General features: G+C 32.8%; 1 long non-coding RNA gene across 1 annotated transcript in view; it reads left to right on the top strand.

The window, feature by feature from the left end:
- The window catches only part of LOC140699255 (uncharacterized), a 40,485-nt gene extending 16,338 nt beyond the window's left edge, over positions 1–24,147 (top strand). The window contains exons 2-3 of the long non-coding RNA XR_012077314.1: positions 23,564–23,688; positions 23,879–24,147. This is a non-coding gene — a long non-coding RNA (uncharacterized lncRNA). The remainder of the gene's footprint in view (positions 1–23,563; positions 23,689–23,878) is intronic.
- Positions 24,148–24,382: the final 235 nt, after the last annotated feature.

Here is a 24,382-nt window from a genome sequence, read left to right as displayed (position 1 = left end):
ATTAAAGATATTTTTAAATTAACAATTTTTCAATTTGCAGAAATCTTTTTGAGTATGACAGCTTTAAAAATGTGTCTATAAATGAAAGAGTAACAAATAAAATTAATAGTCACTTGATATGTAAAGCCTTTTTTGTTATCCTTCCCAGAAACTGTGAAAGTGAATGACTTAAATGATTGAATTTTTTCAAATATTTTGTGATTTATTTGGTTCCTGATTCTCTAATTTCAATGAAGTTAAAAATAATATCTAAATGTATTAGCAAAAAATGATCAAAAGTTTTTTTTAAATATTGGCTATGATATGACTTTTGTCATAAAATTGAGGCAATTCAAAAAATTAAGTGTCCTGTTAAAAAAACTCCCCAAATTCCCATCTACTTTTTGCCATTGATTTTAACCAAAAAAGGGGGGGAGGGTTAATATTGGCCTTAATAAAAGCTATACATTTCAATGTTGGATGATTTAGAATGTACTGGTACCTAATTATAGAGTGCTGAAAAAAACATAGGGAATGAAATGGAGAAAGTGTGCAGGCACGACTCTTTGAGCCCTGCGAAGAGGAATAGAAACAGAATGAGCATGTGGAGTTACAGGATTTTCTCTAAGTGGGTGAAGATCACAAAAGTATATGACAATGTTAATTTTATGACAATAATAATGGTAATGATTCTGTAGAAGGGAAGAAAGTGATATCAAAGGAAATATTTGATACAAGTGCAGGACTGAGGAATTTTTTGTTTGTTTTTGTTGTCTTTTCCTTTTACTGGTAATTTGGGGTGGGATCTAGGGTATTAAGAGAGAGGTTATGTTTAGTTTGGGACAAGCACTTATTATTCCATTCTACCAGGAGTGAGAGCATAGTGTGTGATTTCAGGTACAGGAATGTGAGTGAAAGGATGCGAATAACACCGGAGAGTAACAGGGGAGCTGGCTTGGCAGAGATGTGACACAACAGGGGATGTTATAAAACAAAAGTTCAGAAAGTGATTCTACAAAAGAAGTATGGTATGGTTGTCTGGCAGTAGTGATCACTATTTGAATTTTTTATCATCATTTTGAAATACTTAACGTTCTGTATGATTGTCTCCAAGAACATTCAGTGGCTTTAAGACAGAGTAATACATCAGAGAGGGGAGAGGTAATGGAGTTAACTGTATTTTCGAGTCAGCTATAGAGGATGATAATTAGATCTATGCTGGGTTAAGAAAGAAAGGACACATAAGGCTGGTAAAGTATAATTTACATAACACAGATTCATCCATTTTAAGTGTACAATTCAATAATATTTTTGGAAATTTACCAATTTGGGCAACCATGACCATCAGTTTTACAACATTCCTAAAACTCCAATAAGATTCTACCTGCCCCTTTACAGTTAATCCCCATTCCTACCTCCTTCTCCTGGCAACCACTAATCTGACCTTTATGTCTAAAGATTTACTTGTTTTGAACTTTTCTTATAAATGACATAATATAATCTGTGTTCTTTGGGGTCTGGCTTCTTTAACTTAACATAATGCTTTCAAAGCTCCCCCATGTTGTAGCCTGTATCAGTATTTTATTTCTTTTATATGTCAAAGAATATTCCATTGTATGGATGTACCAAATTGTGTTTATCCATCTACTAGTTGGTGGATATTTGGGCTATTTCCATTTTTGACTACTATGATTAGAAAAGGAAATATTTGAAATCATAATTTTGGACATTCATTGGTAATGGTGAGGCATACATATGAACAAGTGTTTCAGGGACCTGTGATCTCATTTAAGAAAGATCATTGCCCTGGATAAGGAGATAAAGAAACAGAAAGTTACGAGGTTAGTTGCATCATCAGTGTGATGGCTTAAATCATCAACAGTAATGAGAAGAGTAGAGGAGGAAAGGGATAAGGTGAGCAAGGCAGTGAACTCATCAGCAAATGTCAGTAAAAGACAACATAGAGGGATGAAGTGCAGTGAATTCTGATGACCTTTGCTTCACATGGACTGTACATTAAGAAGGAAGGAGGTGAGGCAACTGGCAAGCTGCAACTTGAAACAAGGGGTTTACTTATATTTCCTTGATGCCATTTGGTACATGGACCATGAGGGGAAGAAATTAATAGTTTCTACTTAAGAAGTCTGTAGAAGAAATAGCATATTCAGGGAGAACTAGATTTAAATTAGAACAAACATATCATGGTGTGGCCGCAGGAGAGTTTATTTAGAAATGACACAGTGGAACAAATTGGAAGTTGGGAGAAATGAGAATGGAACCAATTAAGGGCAGTGTTTCCCAGAATGCGTATCAATATCAAAGTCTCATTTTATAACCAATACTGTGTATCACTGCTTCAATACTATGAAATGAAATTCATAAAAATATAAACAACTTAAACATTTGAAAAAATCAATGCAATATCCTAGGTGTAATATGGACAAATAAAAGGAAATAATTTATATTAAATAACACATGTCAATATGTAGGTGTTCAAACACAACTACTGCAAGATATATTAACAGTCAGAAGCTTGCATTTCTCCTTAGACTTATCCTGAAGGAGGTAAAAATGCCAACTGCTAGTGGTATGCTGCACTGACAACTCAAACACCAGGATAGAACTGGCTTAGGAAATCAGAGCATGAAACTACCAAAGATCACAAGAAATTTTCTTTTTTTTTTTTTTTCCCTTCCCCGGAGGTATTGTGTTAAGGTGGGAGCGGAGATTTGAAGAACACAGTGGGGCTGGCCCTACCCCTCACAGAAGGACTTGACTGATCTGGTCATTTAGTAATAAAATATTAGCACAGGGCAGAATCTTCCAGGTGTATAAAAATTTTGTGGCAATTGTGGATGCTTTCTTAAATGAAGAACAGTAAGTAGTTGACACACTTATTACATCTTCAACCCATAGCATTTTAGAGATGATTCAGAGCCCATTCAAAGTACCTACACACCCAAGCAAGCCAACAGCGGTTTGTGTGTAAGTGGCGCTCATTAAGAATTCATTTCAACTACAGAGAAAATAATCTAAGCACCATGGGTTTGAGAGAAAGAACAAAGAAAAAGAGCTCCTGGTAGCAGTACCCAGCCTCCAGTATATTGTACTAAGTAAATAAATTGTAGCCCCAGACATGTACACCACACTCACCCAAAAAATGTCTCAAAGGTGTCAAAATTCAACTTTCTTAGAAGCAGTGGAGCAAGCTAGTGGTGTTATTTGAATATGTCCTCCGAGGGATCATAGCTACAAGTTCCACTTTCCCTGAGAGTTTAAGTAAAAAGAACTTCCTCTATCTCATTTAAATTCCTATGACACTAAAGTGCCCCTTTAGATTGGTGCCATTGTCATGACTTTGTCCATGTTTTACAAATTTTTGAAAAATGTAGATAGTCTAAAGGGAAATGTGAGACCAAATGAGGCTATGTATATTATCATATGCACATATGCATAATTATTAACAGAACCAAGATGAATAATGGGCTTTCTTGTCTTATTTTTTCCTCACAGAGGAATGGAAAGACTAAATATGCAACTCTTGTTATTTGCAAACATTTTTTCTTAAATTGAAAGAATTAATAATGTTTGGATTAATAAGGTGAAGATAATAGCATTCGCGACCTTCCAGGCCTTACACAGATATTTTGCAAAATTTAATTACAATTCTATATTTTAAGAAATTTATGAGAAACAAGAAAAATTTCATAATTCATAGATAACATTCAATACAGGTTTCAGAAACATAGATGATCACACATACCAATATTTACTTAGGGGATAGTGATCATTTTATTCTCCTTATAATCTAGAATGTTTAAAAATAATATACAATTTTCTAATTAACCTAAAAGTATTGACCAGTTTCCAGGTTTAAAATTGACATTCATTTGTGACTAATTTACTTTTGTTCCCAACATAAAATGAAGAGACAGGTAAACTCGGGTTTTAAATCTTCATATACAGACAAGTTTCGCACTTCAAGAGGAACTTTAATTAACATATTGAAGGTTTAGTATGAATTAAGTCAGAGAAGGCAGAACATGTTTTCCTAATTGACTTTTCCCAAAGTTTATTTCAATCATGATGTTTAAATTTCAATTACATTGTTTTATTTCCATATATGAACGTTCAATCTATGTAGATGAATATGAATGTGCAACGTTATTTTAGATAGCTTGAAAAAATATACTTCAAAGCATCTGATGTGCAACCAATTTGAATAATGTATGACTTTAGAGTGATTTTTCCCAGAAGAACTTAAAGTGAATACTGTTATATTAAATATACTAAAATTATTTCAAATAATTAACAAAGAGAAATATTTTAATTGTTACTTTACTTCTTTTCAAAGATTATCTTAAACAATGTGATCAGCCATATCATATAACTGAAATTATCATATATGCTACCATATCTTTTTAAAAAAATACACTAGAACACAGATTGAAAGCAAATCACATTATACATCGTTTAAAATCTAAACAATATGTGAACTATTTTCCATCAATGATAAATACTGAGAAATTATTTGGAATGGGTTTTTGAGGTTTTTATTAGATGAAGAATATTTCCTTTGCTCCAAAGTTTCTTGTAAAGTACGCAGCTATGTATTTGATTCTTTAATTTTTAATACAAATCTGAAGTCTCCCACAGTAAAGTGATAATGAAGGTGTGGAAATGACTCGCTACTTGTTCAGCAATCCTTCATTTTTCCACAGGTTCATTTTTTCCTTTCCCTGGAGGAACACACCATTACATTTTCTAAATCCTTAACATGTAATGATCTTCCATTTTTAACCTGTTGCCAATTATCAGCCCCACAGAAGCTATCTGAACATGTGGTTAGTGCACAGATTAATAGCATTGCCCAACTGTTTTCCATTTCATCCACTGTTCAATCTAGATTCCAAAAACAGAAACAGCCTTGCATTGAATTACTCATAAATTGCTTATTAAGGTGCTAACATTACACTTTTACTGATTCTTGACATGCCAGGGGCCTCAGGAGCTATCAGCCATGGTGTTTTCTCATTACACTTGCTCCCCATTTTAGGTCTGCTGTGGAATAGCTTTCAATGATACCTTTCTAATTGGTTTCAGCTCCTTAAAGATGGTTGGCTCCACAGCCTCCCCATCTGCTGCTCCTTGTTTTCATCCCTTCGTGTTTAGTTCCTGACCATTTAGTATTCATAAGGTAAAAGTTTCCGATTTTAAAATTGCCAAAGTAGTGCTTGCAACCACCTACAACTTTATCATTAAAATACAAAAAAACTGTTCAGCCAGCAGACATTGCTCGATTGTGCACTTGTGTTCAAATAACTTTACTTTTTAAAATACCAAAGGCATTTCACGGTTATAACTCAAATCTTAAATAAGCTATTTGATGTATAAACATTTTCTGAATGCCATGCTACTTAAATATATTGCCTACACGTATAATATAATAAAATTTTAATCATATTACAAGAATTATTTGTTTGAATGGATAAACATCTTATTTTTCACATGCAACAACACCTTTGATGTTCATATATTAACTTCCTCAATCAATACAATATAGCCTTGTATTCAAAATAATTCCTTCATGATCATAAAGTAGAAATGATGACATATTTGCTGCCATTATCAGCATATTAATGAACCTGAAAATAAGTTTAGAGTAGATATTTTTATTAGTTTGTTCCAAATGTTGAAATAGTATTCTCCTGTTAAAATAGTATCAACACTTCTCAGCGGCTTGGAATCCTTAGTATGTTCTGACTGAACAACAAAAAATATATGTCTTGGAACATCAAAATCATTTTTCCAACAGCATAGCTGCCACTTTTTTAAACTTTTTACTGAATAAAACTCAACTGAAATGCATGTAATCACGTTACCTAGCAGAATGGACTACATGAGTGATTGTGTCTCATCTTCTTTGATGTAGAAGTTAAAATTTCTGAAGTCACAACTAAAGGACTTTGCTTGTTTTATCTGGCAAACTTCTTTAATTCCTTAGTATATTTATTGTTGCATATGTTAGTACATTACTCTTACTGTGGTATAATCTTTGTTTCAGTGTCTTAATAGTTTATGATCATCTCTCAGAAGTAAAACTAAATGTTTCATTTATTTTGCTCACTTTATAATGTTGCAGTAAAAGTATTTTGCTTTAAGGATTTGCTTTATTCAAGTATCCCTGCAGTGCATTTGGAGAGATGTGAAGGTGAATCAGGCAAAACACCTTCTCTAAGTTAGTCTACAATCAATTTGACATAGCATTCCATTGTATTTATCAATACGTCTGCTTCATCTCTTGCATTACTTCCTTCTGTGTCACTAGAATCATTTTCTGATGTCAAGTTTCTTCACACCAGGAATTTTTTTCCATAATTTTTTTGGATGTTTTCTGCAGAATTGGATGCAAGTGCCACTATTTTTTTCTGTATCTATAAAATCTCTGATTCTTCTATTCTATTTGGGGCTACTTATGGTCTCCACCATTACTATTTTTTCTTTAATCATTAGCTTGAAAAACATCAGAAGTCTTGTATTATGATGAATATTATCTTAAACTCTTTTTCTTTTCTTACTTTTTTGCAGGGGGTAGGGGGCTTAGATAATACACAGTATCCTCTCCTGTCTTCTCAGAGTCATTCTTTTTTTTTAACCCATTAACAGTTTTGTTGATTCACTTATTCATTCATTTACAAATCCAGAATGGGTTGACTTGTAGCAACATAAATTTAAAATAATAAGAATAGTGTGTATCACACATTTTCTTTGAAATTTTCACTCTTATATAATGTCCCTGTAACTCTAAATAAATCTTGGCTATTTACCTAAGATTTGTCTTAGAATCATATATGGTCATATATTTCATAAGTTCTTCCATCAATAAATCTTAGCAAATATGTCTTTGGTAAACCTTCCAGATCCCTCACCAACTCGTATTTGACATCGACTATCTTGTTTCTTTTTTTTTTTTTCAATTCATACCAAATCCTAACAAAACTGGCTAGGATTTTCTTTTTCAAATGCTGTATTATATATTCCTTCACTTCCCTTTGAGGAGCCAGACTGATTTCCCCTCTGCCTATCAAATGCAAATTCTTCTTTCTCTTGGACTCAAGATAACCATTAGCTCTCCTCCATATACTCTAACAATAAATCAAATTATCTATGCTACACCAGTGCACATTTTATTCACTCCAGTTATTTTCTTGCTTCCAAACTTACATTTAAGGAAACTTTAATCATACAGTTTGTAGAAATTGATATTCTTCTACATATAAAACTATGGTTGTAAAATTGATGATTTAGTTCTTTTATTTTTGTCTGTTTTTTCTCTTCACTCTTCATGTTCCAGTGAGTGAGCAGCACCCACCATTTCTTTGAAGAGTAGTAAGATTTCATATCAGTAATGTAAAATAAATATTTAATCTTCTTTTCTGTTTGTTTGGTTTTGTTGTGGTTTATTTTCTAAGTCTTCTCTGAAAACCCATAAGAAGGTGACCATGTGAGTGGATAGGTGCAGGACAGAGGGGGAGGAGCTGGGAGACTCTACTTGAAGGCCACCTGCAGAGGGTAAAGAGGAGGTAAGGGTGAGGCATGCTCACCATCTACGGCCAGCATGAGAGAGTTGCCTGTGAGTGGAGCAACTCTGGTGGACCACCTAGCCACTGAAATAAACAAGGCATTTGTCTGGGCTGAGTAACAGATATTTAGGTCACTGATGGATTAGGGCTCATTAGAAGGAAGGTCATATTCTATTTTGGGGATTTTCTATCAGAATGATCTCGGGAAAAGTGCCTTTTCCATGTTCTTAGTTTCCTCAACTGGAAAATGGAACAATAATGATAAGAATACTGTTAGAGTTATTGTGAGAAATAGTGTGATAATACATGTAAAGAGCTAAGATGAATTCTTGGTACACAGTCTTCAATCACTTAAGACAATCTAAATGTGCTTGGATTAATAGCCTCTTCAAAGAAACACTTTTATCAACAATTATTTCTGTGTGATTTCTGGTTCCTCTGTTTTTTCTCAAATGGCCATCAAATAGAAGCACTGTGAAAAATAGTAGCTCTGTGTTTTTTTCCTATTTATTTACCGCTTTAAATCTCATAAGCCTCATCTTTGACTCCAGAATCCAGCTACTTTTCTTTTGGTGGTGATTTGACAGTAACTTGATGCAAGCCCATGCTTTCTTTTCTTATTTCACAGAGTAGAGAAGACCATAGGAATCTGGCCAATGCTCTCATATGCACAACCTCTAAGAACCGGGATGCTACAGGAGGATGGGAGATAACTTTTGGTCGCAAGGGAATGAAAACCAATTCTTCTCGTTTTCCCTCCTCAGATATGCACCTCTGAAAAATATTTCAGAAGAGTCCCCAGAAGTTATTGTAAAATCTAGCACTAATCAACTTACCCTGTTGTTGGATTTCCCATCTTCTCTATTTTACTACCCACCACCCCCAACACACACACCTCTCTCCTCCTCCCTACTGCTCTCTGAAAACAACCTCCAAATGAACTCTCTATATTCAAGCTGGCCTTAGGCATGAGAGAATCTGAGGTATGACAAGCTGCTAAACTCCTGCCTAGGTAGGTGAAATAATGGATCATGCAGAATCTAATATTAATGTGTACCTTACACTTGCTCAAAACACCCTTTCTAATGATGTGTTTGAACTGTTTCAGACAGTAATGTTTTGTTCTCAGCAAGTTTTGAAATTCTTAAATTTGGGGATTTTATTTTCAGTGAGCACTGGTAATATTTCAAAACAGTATATATAGTGAGCTGAAAATGATTTTCTATAAACACATTCTTAGAACTAGGAAACCACCTCAAAATGATTGCAATCCCCTGAGAGCCAAGACCAGGCCACAGCTGCATGACCTTGACAGTATCTCCAGATGTACCTCTGATGCCTGCCAGTAGTAACTGAGAAAGGAGGCCAACAGAGGTGACACCAAGGAGTTAGCCACAGGCCCTGATGCTTTCAATAGAACATACATTCAGACTTTGACATCTGGTTCCTACTTTTGCCAAATGTGCCTTGTTTGTATCCACGGCTGTTAAATGTGTTTATTGAAAAGGGACAGACTAGGGAAAAGAAAGAGATTGGCCAGAGATATGCCAGCTTCTCTGGGAGGCTGTGTCAAGCCAGTGTGCAATTTACTCACAGATAATGATTTGCTATAGAAATCTGGTGTCATTTATAAGAATAATTGTGGTATGTGGTGATGCAGGAACCTTGTGTTATAGCAGTGTTCTTTATATTTCATTGTAAATTAGGAATTTTTACTGGACTGGGCTAATTAACACCTGAAGAGCAAATATGTCTTCATTTACTTCAAATAATATAAACTGTCTGTCTAGATTGAATTATTAAAAGCGGCAATTTATATAATTCTCTAATCACACATAATTTTGGGCTTTTCCCAAAACATTAACAAATAAAAGTGCCTTTCCGGTGATACTCTATTAACTGTATGAAATTGTTAGCTATTGGAAGATGGCTGACTAATATATGCATTATTCAAACCTTTAGAAGTGTGCGTGTTAATTTCTACTCCATGCTTTATTTCTATTGCAAAAATGTGTTTTAAAATATTTTGAAAGTTGAAGGTCAATGCAATTATGTATTAGAATAATTGACATGATGCAAATTCACTCAATTCACAGTTCTCTTCTCTTATTAAATTAATTTAGAAAAATAGCAGAATTTGTCATGAAAAGATGGAGTATGTAAGTTTCAGAGTGAACTCACACAAGTGGTATTACTATTATTTCTTTTTAACTTTCAAAAAAACTCACTGATGCCCCATATCAAAGGGCAGCATAAAATTAATCACAGTTGGAGAGTTTGCGTAGTGTGTACAGTGCAAGACAAATTGTAAAGTATAGTTTATCTACTGGGAAGTCAATCTTTGCTTGTCGTTTCGGACTAATGACCATTGACTAAATTTCAAAAGCACCTCTTCTAACTCTGAGGCCCTCCATTAATTTACATTGCACATATCATATACTTTAAAGTTTTATAATGTCCTGGTTCCAGTACCCAAGTCCCTTTAGAATATCCTGCTGAACTCAGGAAATAACAAGAGTGGATAAATAAATTTTTGAATCACCATCTGTTTTTTAATGCCTTGATCATTGGAGGTTAAGACATTAGGAAGATTTTTGCAGTTGGAAAAAAAGAATCTTGGAGATTCAAACCAGTTTTCCATCTTAGAAAATTGGCCTAGAAATTGTAACTGTTCTCAGAATCAGTCTTCCTTCCTAAACTTTATGACCTTCTTATTCCAAATGTGGTTTCAAAAGGAGATATGGGAAAAGAGATTCACTTTGCTCGTGATAAAGGGAGAGTCCTGCTGCTCTTGTGATAAAAGAAAAAAATACTTTTCATATCTTTTCTCTTCCTTTGTGATTAAAGTATCTCTTATGATCATAGAAAAGTTTCTCCTACTCTTGTGACAATAAAAACGAATGACAAGATCCCTGATCATAAAAAGAGAAATTTTCTTCAACTATGTCCATTTTAAGAAGTAACACATAGGTCAAAAGTCTGAACCAATATTCTGTTTCGGTATATTCTAAAAAGATTGATTAATTCCATGGATAAGCTTATTTGGGGGTAACAGGGCTGATATTGACCCTCCTGTATAATTTTTTAAAAAATTATCCAAGATTGGATTTGATGTTTCTGTTAGCTATTGTTGAGATCAATATGCTGCCAGGCCCAGCCAGTAGACCATGTTCATTGCCTCCTTTGGCCAATTAGCTCTTTTTTTGGTGCATGGTGTGTGTGTGTGTGTGTGTGTGTGTGTGTGTGTGTGTATGTGTTTTGCCTACCTATATATTGTTGTCAGTGTAGTATCTTAATTATTCTTACTGATTTTATTTATGGTGATCTTTAAGAGCAGTTTGTGAGGCAGAATGATGGCATGCAATGATACCCAGACTCACACAGATACAAAATACACAAAAAATATGTAAAAACCAGAAGGGCAAAAGAGGCCGAGTTTAAAAATAAAATTTGAATTTTCAGCGGAATGCATTCCTTCTCAGTTAACAAAACTCAAACTTGTTTAAACAATGTAAAGTTTTACTGGTCATGTAACTGAAAAATGGACATACTGGCTTCAGGGCTTCAGTTTCCACTTTGAGAGGGTCTCTGACTCGCTTATATTGGCATAAGCTGTGTCCCAGTTTCTTTCATGACTGGCAATATGCTGTCACCTGTTACAAGCTACATGCTTCCTCCTTCATACCTAAGGGAAAACAAATAATCATTTTCTACAAGTCAGAACAAAATCCTGAGCCTTGATCTTATTGGATCAACCAAAAGCAATCACTGATGCCAGTGTAATATCAGAAAATGATTGGTTTAATTAATTGGCTTAACCTGGATAATAGCTCACTGGAGACATAGCCATCATTGTAATGGAAGTTTGATTATAATGTTTGGCCCAACTAATATGCCAAATAGTATCATTGCAACAGAATGGTTGATTTTCTAAAGTTTGGTTAATGTTAAGAAGGGAGATGTCTATTGGATAAGCAATGATTTTCTCTTCTTGACATTTACAAAATCAAAAGCAAAAAGGGTTTTAGTTGATGTTTAGAAACACACTAAATGTGAGTTTTCAGACTTAATTTCTTCATGTCTATAAAATAGTTATTACCGTAATTTTTATTCAGTTTACTTCAAGATATAATGTATTTTACATGTGTATTTCTAAAATTATGGAAGTTTTAATTATTATAATTTATATTTTCTAAATATGTAGGCAAAGGCAATCAAATCATTGTTTGACCTTGGATAAAAAAATACAGAATAAAATGTCTGTTTAGATAATAGCACTAAACTTCTAACTGCTTTTCTCATTATTCTTCTTCCAAGAGAAAGAGAATATATATATAAATATATATATATACAATTTTGTATATATATACATTATATGTATGTGTATATCATGCACACATATACACACAAAATATATGTATTGTGTAGGTATGCATATATGTATATATGCATATACTTATTAATAGATATGTGTATATATATAATATATATGCAAGTGACAGGGAATACACACCAATGAATTCATTTAATTTTTAGTCATTTTCAGTAAGTGTCAGTCTCTATTTTGCAGAGAAAATATATATACTTGAGGGATTATGACTTTTAGAAATATTAAATGTTCTAACTGGAACCCCTACCGCTGTTTGCTATGCAGTGCTGGTTGTTAGGACCATAAATCCAGGCATGTAATATTGAGGACAGGGTTGGAGCTGTCTGATTTGAAGCATATAAAGTCTTAACTGCCACAGATAATGTCAACCCAAATTATTATTTCCATTTCAACACAGATTATAGGACAGGAAGACATAAATGGAAATTAAAAAAATAAATTCAGCACATATTTCAGAAAGTACCTTTTCATGTAGAGAATAATAAATGCTTAGAAGAGCCTGCAGGCAAAGTTGTTGAGGCAAAAAGCAGGAATGTCATTCAAGAAACAATTAGATGCTATCCTTGGGGAAATGGGAGTACTAAAAAGGATATGCCTTGATGGACCAAATGACCTTTATTCTCTCTCCAAAAATCTCTCATGTTCTTATAATTCTAATCGAGAAATATTTCAGCAATTTGGCCTCCAGCAATGTCAACTCTTACTTGAATTATTCACCTCACCAGTTCACTGCTGAGGAAGAACTTTTCTCATAGTGCTACAAACGTTGCATATTGACCAGATGTAATCTCCAAACTGTTGTTCGCAGGCATTTTATTCGCAAAGATGCCTTAGGTCTGATACTATAAAGTGCTTGATTACAGAAGGCTGTTTTAAATCCAAAGTGATTCCAAACTGGTTCAAACTGGAGAACAGAAGTTCAATTAACTTCCTTGTTGTAGAAGGCATGAGGATTATTTAAAATATGTTCTCGGCAAAAGTTATTTCAACATATAGTTGGTTCTTGAAGAATACAGCATGTATAAATCTGTTTACTTCTTAATTATTTTGGATATGTTAACAAACTCTCTAACTATAGACTTTATTTCAGTAGAATATTATGGAAGTAAACATAAGAAAATAGGATCTTAAAGAGATTAATTACAGGTGATCTAAAAACACATGCACTCAATAACAGCACACTTCAGAAAGCTAGCAATTGATGAAGAAATGTAATATGCAGAATTTACTTGGTGCATTCGAGTAAAGTTGGAGAAATCTGTCTTCTACCGACCTCTGATTTTTGATAGATTTAACTGAACACAGAATTCTTAAGAACCCAGGGACATTTTGAAAAACTACATTTCACCTATTAGGTTCTTAAAGTAACATTCAGTGAAAGAAAAAGAACATGTTTCTATCCATCATCTAAACGGACTCCTGAAGTTTGCTCAGTGTATCACAAATTGGAACTCAGTGGTGAACTGAGTGTCAATAGCATATTTTCAAAGGCTAAGGGAAGGTCACATAAATTGGACAGTTCAAAGCAGAAAAAACTAGAGGCCTGAAAAATGCCAATATATTTAGGTGTTTTTAAAACAGATATTTTACGAATTTTTGCGAAAGATGAAAATGTTTGAAAAATTTATATGTTCATTATAGTTTAAATTATTTTTATAATGGATGAAATCTGCTAATAATGTGTGAAAGATGCTTTTATAAAGTACTGTAATGAAGTATTATACTAATAAAGTAAATGATAAAAATTTACAAATCAGTCTGTGCTTAAGAGAAAATAGGGGAAAATATACTAAATAATATGCTCTGTGGATCAGATGTTATAAACTCTTAAATTACACAACCATAGTTAAAACAAAAGTTCAAACTGAACTTTCAATTGATAGAAAGATGATGTCCCATTTAGAAAATAAATTTTTAAAACAGTGTTGAAAGTATAGAGAATAATGTTATGACATAGATTATGAACAAGACACAAACACTAAATCAAAGAGCTCTCAAACCATGCATAATCGAACGAGGACTTCTGCAACAAAAGTAGCAAACAGTTAATTACTACTCTTGCTCATATTACTTATATCAATTAGGCTAGTATTTTATTAGTTATAAGATTTTAAGAAATCTCATATATATTAAGTATTTATAACAATTAATAACCCCTATAGTCTCTAAAAGAGCCTACTACTAATTTACTTTAGTTAAAAATGCATTCTATCATTTTCTGATAGTCTTTTTGATATTTGAACATAGAAGTTATTCAGAGGTCTTTCTTGCAAACAATGTATATGCTCATTCTAAATAATTAATCCACTCTTTATTCAACAATATTCTATGATGATAATGTAGTGAGACTAATTTTGTACTACTCTTGTGTAAAAATGAGTATCCATAATTGCTTAGACTGATACTTTCTGCTTAGCACAGAATATGGTTTGTTGTCATAGCTAATTTACCTGATAAAATTCTAGCCCAATCAATAACCAGCTTTTCATTTTGTTTTTGTTCTTATTTATACTACTAACCTGATTAACTTTTCTAGTTGTTGGATTTAGGCTAAAAGCATTGAAATGTCTAAGTTAACATTAAATAAAACTCTATCTTAATAAATTAAATTTTGATTTAATTCTATCTTCCTCTAATGGATAAACAAAAAATACAAATTTGAGGATGATGGAGAAGCATTACTTTATTCTATTGTATGAATAAAATAGGGGTGATGTTAGATCAAGAATTCTGAAATTTGAAGATTAAAAAAAATTTTTAAGACATTTTTCTTCCCTGCCAAGTCATGCAAGTTGACAAGTGAAAATTTTAGGCTAGGTAATTGATTCTAGAAATAACAAAAGTACTTGACATTTTTGAAAAGTGAATTGTGTGTTCTATTTCTATTAAAGGAGTCCTAGGTAAGTTGGACTAACACTCCTCCTAAGAATTAGAAAAACTTGGCAAACTATTTTTTTAATGGTGTCAGAGAAATTACAAAGCAGGGGAGAATGAGAGAGTACCTGAGAGAAAAGAAAGGCAAGAAGAGAGCCCAGAATTTGAGATCATTTGTTCCCTAGAACACTTCAACTTAAAATGTGGCCCTTGGAACATTTGGTCCTTGAACTGCTTATTCTAGTCAGTGACAAAGGAGGGAGTCACTTTGTGAAAAAAAGAATATCTTTACATTTATTTTCAGTCTTTACACAAATGTAAATTAATACCATAATGAGGAGCCCTCATACATTGCTGGTAGGAATGTAAATTGGTTATACAGATTTTGTAAATTCTTTTATGGTATCTTGTAGAACTGAATTTATGCAAACTTTTGATGCTACAGCTCCACTCCTTGATATACGTCCATCTGAAATAAGTGAACATTTACTCTAAGAGACTTATACAACAATGTAACAGCATTATTTATAATATTGTAATCCTGGAACCCAAATTCTCATCAACAGTAGAATGTGGTGGTTTATACACATATGGAATACCTTACAGCAATATAAAATAACAAATTAACATATTTCAATAACATGAATGAGTCTCAGAGAATGTTAAGTTAATCTAAAAAATCAGACTTAAATGATGTCTATTGTATATTCCATTTATATAAAGTAGAATCCAACGGGGGATTCCCAAGAAAAGAGAGGAGATATTAATAACATAATAAAAATCATTACTTGGGAGAAGAAAAGTAGTTTAAAAAGAATCAAGAAGGGAAAAAGAAGGCATATTATGATGAAAATACTACTTGTGGAAGAACCATACTTACTAACAAAAACAACAGTTGAATGCAAATTTTCATTTGTTGCATGATATATTAAAACCTATGTTGTGATTAACTCCATAAGGTTTCAATATTTTGTAATATGCTTTACCTTACAGAGTCTTGGAAATATATACTAATATCTACTTTATTTCCCAGAATATCTTAGAGCAGAATTTTCCACTAATCCTAAATTTGCCCACGAGGTTGGATTGATTGCTCTGCTTTTCCTTAATCTTCTTCTCATACTTGGTTTTACTGAGGGAGAGCAAACTACTGAGAACATGTTCAGCCTCAAGAAAGTTTATGTGTCTATGTGAATTAAAAGCCCTAACTCTATGATTTAATTCTAATAATTGCAATCTAGGATATTTGAATATAGAATTTAAACCGTCAAATTGTGACTAAAATAATCAATAGAAACAAAATTGAAAACCTTAAAATAACATTAAAGAAAGTTAATGCCACTACTAAAATTTCAATAAAATCTTTTTTTAAAATTGTATTATATATATGTGTATATGTATTCAAAAGTTTATATAGATGACACTGGTTGAAATTCAGGCTTTGTAATATCTGTAAAATAAATGCATCCATTCTAATTTGTCTTTTCATGATCCTATATCTTAGCCATCTGTTTAATAATGAAGTGTTCCTTGTATATTAAATGTTAAATTGTTTTGTTTAGATTGACAGCTAATATATTCATACTTTTACCCATTTTGCATTTACATGAATAATAAGATCCCTAGTATTTTATTCTCAGGTTATCAGTAGTGAGTAGTGTAATTAAGATATTTAATGGTAAGTTATTATTTATTAACATTGATGTTTTGATATTAATTAATGTGATATCAATTAATAGTTTAATAATATTTAAACAATATACCTTAATAGTTTGATTAAGTAATTTTAATAGTGATAAGTTTAGTTACATGATTAGCAATATTCTTGTAAGATAATAATTGTTAACTATTAAATATGAATATTAAATTCAATACTTTTAATGAGCAAATTGAATCTCAGTGAAGTGAAATTTTCTTATATTTGTGACTTCCTTACATTTTCAACATACTTTCCAATATAGAAAAATTTTTCTGCACTCATATTTATGGTCCTCACAACAATCCTATAAAATAGGCATAGTGACAATTATCTCCATTTTATGGGTGATAAACTAGACTCTGGAATTTTTAATAGCTCCCTAAATCTCACATATCTTGTATATTGTGATGTTAGAATTACTTGCCAGTCCACTATTATTTCCAACACACCACATTCCCTTTGACATTGTCATTTCAATGTCAGTTGAGAAATCACTCAGAACCCTCAGTTAATAAGTTAATTTATATTTTCATTACAAAGTTCCATTTGTCAGAAGGAACTACAAAATATCAGTAATATGTATTTTTATAGTAGCTAAGTAAAAAAAAACTATAAAATCCAGGTATTATACTGGAAGAAAAAGAAAATATAAGAACTTAAAACGCAAACAAAAAAAGTAAACACTTTATGGCTCCAGACACAGATGAGAATTAGACATTGTGTCTTGTCAGACATCATATTTTTACAGTTATAAAAATGAATAACTGGAGATACAAGAAATTGTTAAGAAAAAAAAAGGAGAAGTACTCCTATGCATCATCAGTAGTACTACATGCAGAATTATTTTTAATTTTAATTGAACTGGGAAGATGGACTATGCTCAGAGTGGCACCTCCTTTTATCTTGTCATTTCAGATTTCCTAAAACATTTAATGCATCAGTATGTTGTTATGCAGATTTAATGCCCTTTGATTTAATCATCATATTGTTACAAGAATATATAATAAAATAAGATTAATCTTATTTTAAACAGGAGACCAGATGTAGATATAGTTTCACATATGCTGTGGCTCTCAGGATAACATAATTTCTTCAAGAGAGCTTATAACATTTTAACTGACTATTAACCTAAAAATACAACAAAGTAGGCTTCAAATTATTAATCATGATGACATCTAAGCTCTTACCAGATTAACTATACTGTGAATAAAACAATAAAAAGAAGAAAAACATAATCATGTCATACAAACTTCTCAAATAATAGTGATCCCAAATTTTAAAAGTAGATTTTGTTGAAAGATGTATTTCATTTATTGTTAACACTTAGTGACAACAGAATGAGTTTAAAACCTTATCTTTTTCTAGTATGAGTTCTTACCTTTTTCTAGTTTTATTGACGTATTGCATTGTATGTTTAAAGTGTACAACATATGATTTGACATAAGTATATATTGCCAAATGATTACCACAATAAGTTTAGTTAACATCCATCAGCTCACATAGTTACAGTATTTTTCCCTTCTGATGAAAACTTTCAAGATCTGCTCTCTTAATAATTTTCAAATGTACAATACAGTATTGTTAATTATTGTCTTTATGTTACCAAGTCCAAGTCCAAACTCATTCTGCTCCCCACACAACAGGCCAATAAATTGAGAGATGAGGGATTGGGGCAAGGAATAGCAACTTTATTCAGAAAGCTGGCAAACTGAGAAAATGGCAGACTAATGCCTTGGAGAACCATCTTCCCCAAGTCAGAATTCAGGCTCCTTTTATACTAAAAAGTGGAGGGGGTAGGCTTGGTTGTTGCAAACTTCTTGGTGTAGGAATTCTTTTTTCTTGGAATGCTTTGTTCTTGCAGCTGTCCATGTGGGTCAGGTCATGGTATCCCTGTAAAACCTCCAACAAAACAAATGTTACTTTCTATTCTGCAACTTCTTATCTTTATATGAATGGAAATGTGTTAATATCCTTAAAGGTTAGAACCTTGAGAATAGACCCTCCTGTATATTTCAGGCTATAAGCAACATTCTTTTTACAAAAGGTGCAGAACCAGCAAGATTAAGCCTAGGAAACAGCACAGGGTTAAAGTCAATAGAACAGATTTAACAAGGAGTCAGATTTGTTCTTGTCTATTAAAATTGTATTTTTGATTTTCTTGTTTAAAATTCAGTGTAAAGTTGCCAAAGTAATAGCTCTCTCATGAAACTATTTTCTAAGAAAATGATTAATAGAAAATATTTTAGTAGACATGAGAATTTCATCTAACAATCAATCTTAAAGACTAGGGAAATATAATTTTTTAATAAATAATTAATCTAGTCTCATCCTTTATAAAATACAGTTAACTATCTCAGCAAGTATTTTGTTAGGGTGTCTTAATATTTCTATTTTCTAAAAAAGTTACAAACTCGCAGTTTCTCAAAATAGATATAATTCATATTATCCCCATTTAACTAGTTCAGTTTATAAGTTCCTATTGCTTATTCACAAAAAAGATATGATTTACAACAACTTGCATAGAGGCATTTATTGGTCAACACAGTCAATGTAAGAGACATATCCAACGCCTTCCAGGTCTAGGTCGAGTAAGAATTCAGCAATAGTAAACCTATTCTAAAAGAAATATTGAAAGGTCTTCTCTAAACAGAAAAGAAGTAGGAAGTTACAGAAAAGAGAAAACTATAATTGGCAATGCAATAACTACAATGAGCTGCAAGAGAATAAACATGAAGATGCAAAAGAGGACATCAAAATTATAGAATGTGGGCGAGAGGAGCAAGAAAATGTAGATTTTCTTTTTGTTCTTCTTAGGATGTGTTTGAGCCTATATGACTACCAGTCTAAAGCAAACAGAGATAGCAATGGGTTAACACACTTGAAAAACAAGGTAACCACAAATAATAGCATACAATTGAGTCACAAAAACCAAAAAGCAACCAAGCTAATACAAAGGAAAATTATCAAACCACCAAAAAAAAAAAAAAAAAAAAAAAAAAAGAACAAAGATGAAGTACCAAAGCAACTGGAAGACAAAGTTCAAAATGGCAATAAACACACATCTATCAATAACCATAAACGTCAATGGACTAAATGCTCCAATCGACACCTTCCAGAGTTTCCTGTCTTTTTTTGCATGTTTTTTGTATGTCATATGATCACTTACCATGAGACCTACCCTCTCAAAACATTTTTAAGTGGACTATATAGTACTGTTAACTATAGACACTATGTTGTACAGAAAATCTCTAGTGTAACTGAAACTTTTACCCATTAAATAACAACATTCCATTTCCCCACTCCCTTGCCCCTGGCAACCATTAACATATTTTCAGCTTCTATGAGTTTGACTATTTTAGATATCTTATGTAAGTAGAATCAGGCTGTATTTGTGTTTATGACTAGATTGTTTCACTTAGCATAGTGTTCTTCAGGCTCATCCATGTTGTCTCAAATGACAGCAATTCCTGCTTTGTTGAGGCTGAAAAAAAATTTATATGTATATATTATGTAATCTTTACCCATTTATCAATTGTTAGACATCTGGGTTACTCCTATACCTTGGCTATTCTGAATAATGTGGCAGTAAGCATGGGAGTGCAGGTATTTCTTCAAGCTCCTGACTTCTGTTATTTTGGACATATACCCATAAGTGCTATTGTGATCTTCTTTGGTCAAATCACTTCTGCATGGAAAATAAGTTAGAGAGAAAACATAACAAAGTTCAAATGTGTGACCAGTAATGATCACACATACTTGTTTATGCAACATTATGTATTCATCCTAGTAATATACACAAATGCCTGGTGCTGCTTTGTTTTGGTAAGTTTTGCTAATGATGTATCTGTAAATGAATACAAGTAAATACTACATTAAGAAAATCATTTCTATATTGAAAAATATTCCTGCTGAGACTTTTTGTTTTGATTCAGTATACACTCCCTACTTTTCTTTATTAAGAATCTACAATTTCTCTGTCTTTTATTATTATCATTATCATCACCATTATTATATGTAGTAGCCGAGAAGATGAATTTGCATGGACTATTTTTGTTTGTTTTAATTTCATCAGGGGTACTTGTAGCATTCTATAATATGTGGATATTGGTTAAGAGAAAGCTATGCATATGTAGCTTAAAAACCCATTTCTATAATTTTTGATGTCAAGGATACTGAATTTTCCCCACCAAGTTAAAAGGATTTATTGCCTCTTTTGTTTTAAATTGGTGACATGTTAAAAAAGATAAAAGAAGTAGGAACTAGTACATTTGCTCTAATTTATTTTAGTAAGTTTGAATCTAGTCCCATCAGATTTTTTTTTGTTTCAGATTAAATGATAAAATGTTTGACTATTTTTTTACATTCTGCTTATTTTGACATTCATAATGTACATCAATATGAATTAACCATAGAGAAGGTAATAATTACTTCTTTATTTTTTGGAGTAGCATTTTTTTAGGGAACTATTGAATCAAAAAGAGGTTTTTAAGAAACCTCTTCTATAGCTAAATAAATATAACTCTGTTTCATTTTTAATTTATTAATGGGTTTGCAAAAGAGAGATATGAAAAAATATAGTATTTCCCTCTCATAAAAAAAGCACGAGCAAATTATTACATGATGCAGAGGATCATAGTCTAACCTTCAACATTTTATGATTCACTGACCAAGTTCAAGGGAAGCAGACAGTCATTTGTCACAGCCATTGTGGCAAGCACATTATCACCCAGTGTTTAGAGAGATAAATTGCCATAAGGTTGTATTTTCAAGACGGAAAGAAGCCTCAGCCTCTATGGGGCCACAAGCTGAAATCAAGCAGAAATTTGCCCCAGAAGTAGTGTAATCCTTCACAGGCCAACCTGATCAAAAAAATAACCAATTATTTAATCCTTAATTTTTTTCTCTTTTCAGTTTTCTAAAAAGACAGAATTATAACTTCATTTCAGAAATATTTTTTATCCCTCTTTCACTACCTCATCCTGTACAGGGACTATACTGATGCCTTCTACAAGTTCCTAGCAAGGTCACCATGGGAACTGAGCCCTGAGTGCACACTCGGGACCAGCCCAGTTGCATATGCTTCAATGTCTTTTTGTTCTCCATTTCACTCTCTCTAGCTCTTCACTCTGCTTCCAAAACCACCTCCCAATACACCACTTGTTTCTGAATCCCAGAGGCTCTGCTTTTGGGATAACCCAACTGAAAAAAGAAAAGATAAGGAAACTGGTTTTTGCCATGATCTTTTATTACTTTTTAGACATACAGATGGAAGTATACAGACCATTCAATAACTTCTGAAACTAGTCATGAATGAAATCTTGCCGAGAGAGAGAGATGCTGAACAGGGAAAATAGCCAAGAGTCTCGCTTTGATGAAGTGAAATATGTCAAGGCAGACAGTGGAGGATGGGCTGGCAACAGACGCACAGAGGGGCTAGGGAGAGTAACAGAGTGACTCCAAACGAAGAGAAAACTTTTGTGACGCAAAGGCCAGTCCATTTTTGTGTTCCCAGTGGTTAAATAAAATAATGACTAAAATATCTCTGTTGCGTCTTAGAGAGACATAAAAGTCATTTTTACTAAAATATTGGGCAAAAGCCACCTGGAGTTGGTTGAGTGGAAACAATGGAAAGCTTCTTTGTAAACAACCAATCCGTGCATAAGTAGAGAGCCTGTTAACTCAATGGGAAATCTCACTCAATAGAAAATCCAGGGGATCTATTCATTTGTTAAATTTAGAAGAATCTGTTTGTTCACATTTTCATATGAACAGATCTCGGATCTTAACAACAGATAGGGCTTCAGGTATTCAACTATGTATGTTTTAACTTGAAAAAGCACAACTTCATTTTGTTGAAATATTACTGGAAAAATTAATCACAAACTTACGCACTTAAACAAATATGAAGTAGAACATCTTTTTGTATGCTGAATTTTGTCCCAGGCCAGATGTCATTCAGTAAACTTGAATAAGCATGCATTTTTATTTGTGTCTAAACTGATGTATATTAGTAACGTCAAAACACTTCTTCTATATAAAAATCATATTGTGATAAAATAACTATTACTGATAATTCTAAGAAGCCCTTATAGCTTCCTGAGTAATAAAAGGTATAGTGAAATCATTAAGAACGTATGATCTAAAATTAGACCACCCAGATTTAAATCATTTGTTCACCCCTTCCTATCTTTGAGATCTTAGGAAAGTGACTTTATCTGCCTGTCCCATAATATTTTAATATGAAAATTGAATATAAATAGAAAAAATTCTTCATAGAATTGGTAGGAGATTGAATGGGCTAATCCATGTAAGTACTTAAAACATGAGTGGTATAAACATTCAGTTAACATAAACTACTTTATTAAGTGCTTATCCTATGCTCAACTCTAACATAAGTATTTTATAATAGTATCACTTTTAAACCATTCTTTGAGCTACTGAGTTTACTGATGTTCACAGACTGTAAATAATTGACTGATAGGTCCAAGACAGAAAAGAACTGTGCTTCTTAAAAAAAAAAAAATAGCTTCTTCCCTTGAATACTATGAATTTTGTGGTTTAGAATCCAGTAAGTTTTTCTCTCCTTCTTCTTTGGGAAACTTACTGGTTTTATTAATATACAGGAACTCTGGAGTTTTATTAATACACAGAAACTTTGGGCAGTGAAATAAAAACACATTATGACATCTCCAAAGTAATTTGTTCATGTGGGCATTCAGCCTTCATTCTCTCTGAAAATCGATACTTGGGAAATTAGTAATGTGTCTTCTCTCTTTTTTATTTTACAAATATTTATGATTTCAGACAGTATTACTTTTATAAGGAAAGCATAGACACATTGCTGAAGAATATCAGAGAATGGAAGATGGATTTTCATTGGCAGTGCAACAGACTATTAAAAGTAGAAAAAGACAGAAATGATCATAGTTCTACATGCTTATCTTACATGTTGCCTGTTGTTCCTGTTCGATTTGGCTCTCTCTTTTCCTGTATTTATACCTCCCTTCACGTCCACACGTCTGTTGCTCAACTCTGCAGGGACTAAACCTCAACATCCATCATCAGAGGGACCACTGGTTTAGGGCAGATCCCACGTTGCCGATACTGTTTCCTTTCAGTTCCACAGTCCTCTGCAAAGTGCTGCAGCACTCCTAGATTTACAGGTAGGTCACTGATGGTTAGACAGGTAAATAAACTACACACAAACAGGAAACCTGGTGGTTAAATACATCCTTCTCCCCTCATTATTCTTTGAAATGATAGTGGATCAGACACGTTTGGGAATCATAACTGAAGCTGTAGGAATGGGCACTCAGGCTAATGACTAACATGGCTTAATTTGTTTTCTAACAGTAGGCAAAGCCTTAACTCAGAGAACTGCATATTGGATTGTTAGAATTTCCAGCACTTTGACAGGCATATGGCAGAAAAATTATGGAGACTCAGAAGCCAACTAATCAGAAGTCTAGCTTTCGTCTGGAGGCTATAATTGACTATTCGGGATGGATCATGGTGTCAACTGATGAAGAAGTTTTTATTGGAAAGCAGTGGTTCAGATGTGCACAAGATCAGTTTTGAAACAAGAACTGAAAGTGTAGCTAAAATAAAAGTGTGGGACTGTTTTTCTTATTTAGTGCCGTGTGAACCTATTTTCAGAGTTACTGCTCTGTGGAGTACTTCCTGTCCCTACTGCAATACTTGAGTAAGAATCTTATCCAACCAAAGTAAGAGATTAATAAGCATCCATATAAAAATACGAAAACTCTGTTGTCCACTTTAGTTATATATTTGAAATTCAATACATTTTTAGGGTTAAATCTAAGTGGTAGGTATTTGTTACACTAAAATTTACATTAA

Source organism: Vicugna pacos, chromosome 1, assembly GCF_048564905.1.
Source record: "Vicugna pacos chromosome 1, VicPac4, whole genome shotgun sequence".
In the NCBI taxonomy this organism is placed as follows: Eukaryota; Metazoa; Chordata; class Mammalia; order Artiodactyla; family Camelidae; genus Vicugna; species Vicugna pacos.
Note: the sequence above shows the minus strand (reverse complement) of the source record. Positions and strands in the feature narration are given on the sequence as shown.